The 6114-nt window shown below is 45.9% G+C and overlaps 1 long non-coding RNA gene across 1 annotated transcript; it reads right to left on the bottom strand.

Annotated features, from left to right (window-relative positions):
• Positions 1–2008: 2008 nt before the first annotated feature.
• LOC135816602 (uncharacterized) lies at positions 2009–4213 on the bottom strand. The gene is made up of 3 exons (XR_010553403.1): positions 4145–4213; positions 3895–3941; positions 2009–2367 (listed from the first exon to the last, which is right to left on the bottom strand). It is a non-coding gene; the product is annotated as an uncharacterized LOC135816602 (long non-coding RNA).
• Positions 4214–6114: the final 1901 nt, after the last annotated feature.

Here is a 6114-nt window from a genome sequence, read left to right as displayed (position 1 = left end):
CGCCCTACTAGATGGGGATTTGTATGCAAAATGTCACTAAAAGCGCCATTCCGTTCTTATAAAAGCACGGATGACCGCGATTGGCCCATATGTTGTAGTCTTTTGGACGCTGCGTCGACTGGTTTTGGTCCGAAAAGGCTGCGGTGCAGCGTTCCTCCTTTATTCCCAATCGAACATGGTTGAACAAGCGGTCACGTGCTCCTGCGTACGCCAGTCACCTGGTCACCGTGCCTGCAGGGCCTAGGGTACAACTAACTTACTAGCCTGTTTGACCTTTTTTGGGTGCAGTCCTGTCACTCGAGTTGAACCTTGGTGTGAAAGTTGTCGCCTGCTGGCGTGGTGACCAGGTGATTTGGGCACCCAGGAGCACGTGACCACTTGTTCAACCATGTTCGATTGGGAATAAAGGAGGAACGCTGCATCGCAGCCTTTTCGGACCAAAACCAGTCGACGCAGCGTCCAAAAGACTACAACATATGGGCGAATCGCGGTCATCCGTGCTTTTATAAGAACGAAATGGCGCTTTTAGTGACATTTTGCATACAAATCCCCATCTAGTAGGGCGCAGTCACCCAGTTTCGGTGGAAGTGCGCGAGTTCGATTGGGATTCAAGTAGGAAGGGAGCGTCTCAGCATTCTCGGACCAAGACCATTCGACTCAGCACCCCGAAGACTACAACTGGTGAAATTTTAATTTTTGCCTTAACTTCCCCTTTAATACAGAAACATGCAGGACTCACCCCCTCCCAGGGTGACAGGTGTTCTGTTCAAGCCCACATCCCCGACCAAAATAATAATTCCCAGGACGGGGGATTGCTGGCGATGGCAGGCTTAGGTCGCTCCTTGACTTGGCATCCGATGTGCAAGACCGTACCAAAGGGTATGGTCAGCAACATCGACATTTCTTGGAGGCTGAAATGCTGTATAGCTCCCTATGAGCATAGGCGAATGAAGAAAACAGAACAAAAGCGAAGCGCAAGGTAGGAACTGGAGATACATCTGGGGATAGTTCAATTTCCCACCCAAACACTGTACGTCCAATAGAAAAGACTCAATTGTAAAGCCACATACGGAGAGCTACAATTCAAACGGAAGCATGCAGTCGTGCATCAAGCACTCTGACCAGCAGTCAAGGTTCTTCTGTGAGAGCTATAATTCTCAGACTCAGGGATGTCGCCCAAAGGTAGAACATTATACGGGATTGTCAAGGTAACTACGGAGAACTATAATTTTCAGAATCTGGGCCACCATTAAAAGGTAGAACATTAGCATGTGGGTCAAAACATAGCACTGGAAACCAAGGCTCAAGGGGTTTAGACCCACTTTAATTATCGCTATGCTACAACAAATCTTCACAGAGCACGGCATCATGGTTTACCTTGCACGGCTCCGGCGACACCATCAAGTCCTCCGTCCACGACGCTTGACCTGGACTGGCGAGAAGAAACACACAGGAGATAGCAAAACCGATGAACCGGTACTACAACATCAGTACCCTAACTACCCACCCATGGGGATTGCCAAAGCATGCGGACAAGACCATGTAGGAAGCAGGCAGGGTTACATCAACATGCTACTACCCAGGGTGGATGAAAGCAGTGAAGCATGCATTGCTGTTCAACCCAACTCCCTGAATGCAGAGGGACCTGCAGGGGAAGGGGTGGGATAGAAAATCATGCAGAGTTCAAATACACTTATAACAGACCAGTGCAAAATGTTATGGCTGAAAATCTAATGACTCGGTTCAGGCCAGTCTTTGGAGGTGGGCGACCATGGAAGGGGGTCCGGGGCCCTCCCCTGAAAATATTTCCAAAATTGAAGCCAATAGCAAGCATTTCCGGGCATTTGGTGCCATTTCACTGTAACTATAATGAAAGACTTTTATGATTCTGCACCAAACCAAGAAGACGCTACCATCGGGGACAAAGATTCTTCATTACACTCCGCCGGGAAAAAATTCAAAAATTGAAACCAATTGCAAGCATTGCGAGGCATTTGGTACAATTTCAGTGTAACTGCCATGACAGACGTTTGATGCTGCAGCAAACCACGGTCGGGGACAAGGATTTTTCATTATTTGCTACGTTTGCGCTGAGCTGCGATCATCGCATTTTGTTGCTTGCAGTGTTCTAAAAAAAGCCAAAAAGTGGGGCTGCCTCAGCCGCCCTGGCTGTGACGGCCTTGCGGTAGGTAACGAAGTTCAGGTTGAACAACCTCGTTTTTGTCTGGGAGAAAATGAAATGTAGAAGACCTTTTGCACTGGTCTATTGATGCAAGTGACATGCACAGCAAAGAGATACTTAGACTGTTTATGGCGACGGTGATGTCCGTAGCGCTCGTCGTCCATCTTGACGCTGGGCTTGACGGACTACAGGGAAGCATAAGAGCAAACAATAGTAGTTAGAACAAATAATGCAGATAATACAAGCAACAATGAATACAATGAATGCAAAGTTTTCAATGAAGCACCTACATCACATTTCCGCAAACACTTCCTCCTGGAAAAAGGAAACAAACTGAATTTTGGTCACAAGTTTTAGAAAATAAATGTCCTTTTCAAGCCAATTCTTTGCAAATGTCATGAAAGCACAACTGGAGTGATTTTTATTTGATAAAAAATTCACATCTACGGTAACTGCTCCAGAGCAAGTGACATCTTCCTTTACTGTAGCTCTCAGATGTGGAAAACGTCAAGGAAATGGAAGTGTTTGCGGAAAATAAACACACTAGGCAACTCCCCTTCCCCAGCCAATTTCAAATTTGACGCTGTCGCACAGGAGAAAATTTTTGGACAAACAGACCAGCGGTTTGTGCAGAAACCATGGCCAGCAATCGAGGACATCTGAGAGTTGTAATTTTTGTACTCCTCCGAGGTGTGATTTTTGGCGTGCTGGGCCAAGCACAAGGAAGCCATCTGCAAAAAAACTGCAGAAAATGGTTGTTGTTTGATCCTTTGGTGTAATCTTTGTTTCTAGTCGAAGCTAGTTGCTGTTTGGAGCAGAAACGCTGAAATTGACTATTTTCTGCATGTACTCATGTACTCAGGCATGCAGTCTCACTCGTATTTTAGCTCTTTTTCTGGAATGGATGCTGCTCTGCGCCCCTTGGTGAACCTTTCCTGCGCTCGTGGAGCAGCTGAAAAGGACCACTGGTATGTCTGGTTCGAAAGTGGAGAGTCGACTTTTGTGCCTCGAAAAAGGAGTAGAGAGCGATAAAGGTACGTCTGTGGCTTATTTTTGAGTGCTCCTCGTACATTTTTGATCGTGACAGAAATTCTCAGACCAAAGTCAGACCAAAGCGATGATGGCTGTACAGTTTTCTTGTGGATTTTTTAGTTGTTTCATCTCGTATCTATGTCAGTATCGTGATGGTGAAGTGGAGAGGGTGATTTTCTTCCTCTAGGCTTCGTTCGGCCGACTTTGGTTCGTCCTCGTTGAAAAATGATCCTGAAAAAAAGGTCGATTCGCAAAATTATGTTTATTTTGAATGTGCGTGGTGACATGCGATTGCTGGCTATGTTGTGGACACGTATAACTAGAAATGTCCAAGAGAGGCAGAGCTAGTTCAACTAGAAATGTCCTGCAGTCCCTGATGGTCTCAAAATTCAAACTAGCCATGGAAACAAAATTTACTGCATTGAGTTACAGATGAGCCTGGGTGTGTTCTGCAGCTTTCTTTCTATAGAAAATAGGACAAGGGCTACTAGCCACAACTAGACTCGAGCTAATATTCAAAGAAATTCTGTGTTTATACAATTTTGTGATCTATAACCGTCAATATTATGTGCATTTTTAGTGTTTTCTTACAAATTGGCTGGAGAGAGGTAATTTACCCAGGAATTAGTACCATACTGTCATGGCTGACAGTCTGGTAAAACAATACATCACAGAAATACTTAGGGTTTTTGTCACCCGGCTCCGTGGCGATGTGGCGTTGATCTCCCTGCAGCAACACAAACGAAAGACACGCATTCCGGTCAGGCTCTGATCTCATGTTATTGTGTCGTCAGACCTCAGCTGGGGGGGGGGGGGGGGGGCTCACTCAACCAAGGCAAACACGATTCACATGGATGGTACTTCTATTTGGATGCTTTTTTTGCCAGAACTACTGGTAATTCAACCGACAAACGTGGTACGCGGACATACCTGGTCCTCCTGCCGACGTTGTTGTTCAACGGCAAGCATCCAGCCCCCGGGCTTGACGGGTCTGGACCTGTAGAGGTGAAAACAGTCAAGAATACCAGGTATGAGAATGCTGGCCAAGTGCTCCGAGCGGCAGATGCCCTATGCAATCCAGTTCTGGCATCACAGCAGTTACATCTACAAGTAATAATTTTAGTGATATGCACCAACACCAGTATACATCACTTGGTTCTTACTTCATGGTTTCACACAATTGGCTTTGTGAATAAACTCATTCCCAACCTGAGTACTCATAACTTCTGTAGAGTGAGCAGGAACTAAGTTACTTACGGTAGCGGAAGCATGGTCATCTTTCATTGATGCCACATATTTGATCTTTTCCCCAGGACAGTCCCAATCAGTCTGTTTCTTAGAAACCACTGTTGGCCTTGCTAGAGCGCTTAAAGCGAGTTGGACTACAACAATGTACAGCTACGAAGTGTAGGTACGCCGAGCATGTTAAATTTAAAGCTTGACACCAGAAGACATTACAAGAGTTTTGGTGAGTATCATGCCTCTTTTTGTGGCATGATATCTTTGATCAGCCAAGTCAAGGAGTCGACCAAGCCTGCCATCACCAGCAACCCCATACCCCCATCCACACTCAATCCCCGTGGGCTGAACAGAACACCTGTCTTTTTATGGCAACCCGTGTTTGAGGACTTCCATTGCCCAAAGGCTGTTTAAAAAAAGTATGGACTGGCAAGGACGGCTTATCACAAATGTCCAATGCCTCAATAGTTCAGGGGCAAAACGAAATTATAAGGTGACGGATGAGAGTCCTGTAGAGGAGGGAGAAGAAAAGGGGGGAAACCACATACACACAGATCACGTGCAAACTGCGATGCATATACAGGACAAGCATGGCATGGACATTTGCACGCACACACACACGCGCACGCACACACACAGACACACACATTTCAGAAAACAAAACGAAAGAGAGACTTCATTGTCTCACGTAGCATATAGGACGCTGTAGAGCAAATATGGTGGATCTCTACATTTTAAGACCTCGGAGTGAGCCACCATAATCAGTGCAATGCAACCACCACAATCCATTAGAAGAAGACCACGCAGCTTACAATGTACATGTAATTGTTTTGAGATGCACCCATGTTCATTGACAATAGAATTGCACTGACCAAAAATAAGGTTACCACAATCATGTTCATAGGATGTCGCTCAGTTCGCTGTACGATGAAGAAGACGGGAGACCAGCAGCTGCATTCTGGATAGCGGAGTGTGCTCGCGATGGTGGTACGTTTGTGCCGGCAGGAAGAATGTACGGATCACCTGCACAAACTGACTCACATACACTCAACGCCGTACACGTCATGCCGCAGACAGCAAAAGCACCACAAAGCTCGATACACACACCGCTAATAACATACTTTTGTCTATGTGTCGAATCTGGATGCACTCAAGTCAAGATCCACACCCGGACATTTTTTTAAAATTTCACTTTTCCTCGACTTCCCATTGGATGGATGTGGAAAAACGTGGCCCAAATGAGCCCCGAAATCGCAGTGCAAGTTTCTGCTCGTGTGTTCCGCTGTCAAATCAAAGATGTAGACTACTTCAAATTTACGCGAGGTGCAAACTGATGCAGGCCGGCATGGTAGAAGAGTCTTCACGCACTCGCGAACAGAAGAAAAGTGAACAAAGGAGAAGTAAAATCATGAAAACTAACCAACTCATTAAATGATAAGGCCATAAACACACCCGTGAAGACAAATCTACCACAGCCACTGGCCTAATCCGCATCAAAATAGTCCTGTGTTGTAGAGGACTGTTTCCTGAAACGAGTACTGTCTGTACAATGTAGATCTACCCCGCGAACCCCGCATCGTCAAAGAAAACGAACTTCAACAATGATATTCTGCCACATACGATCCACGGACATGCGCTGCGTCCTTGTTTGATGATATTAG

The sequence above is a fragment of the Sycon ciliatum genome, chromosome 5 (assembly GCF_964019385.1).
Source record: "Sycon ciliatum chromosome 5, ocSycCili1.1, whole genome shotgun sequence".
Taxonomy (NCBI): domain Eukaryota; kingdom Metazoa; phylum Porifera; class Calcarea; order Leucosolenida; family Sycettidae; genus Sycon; species Sycon ciliatum.
Note: the sequence above shows the minus strand (reverse complement) of the source record. Positions and strands in the feature narration are given on the sequence as shown.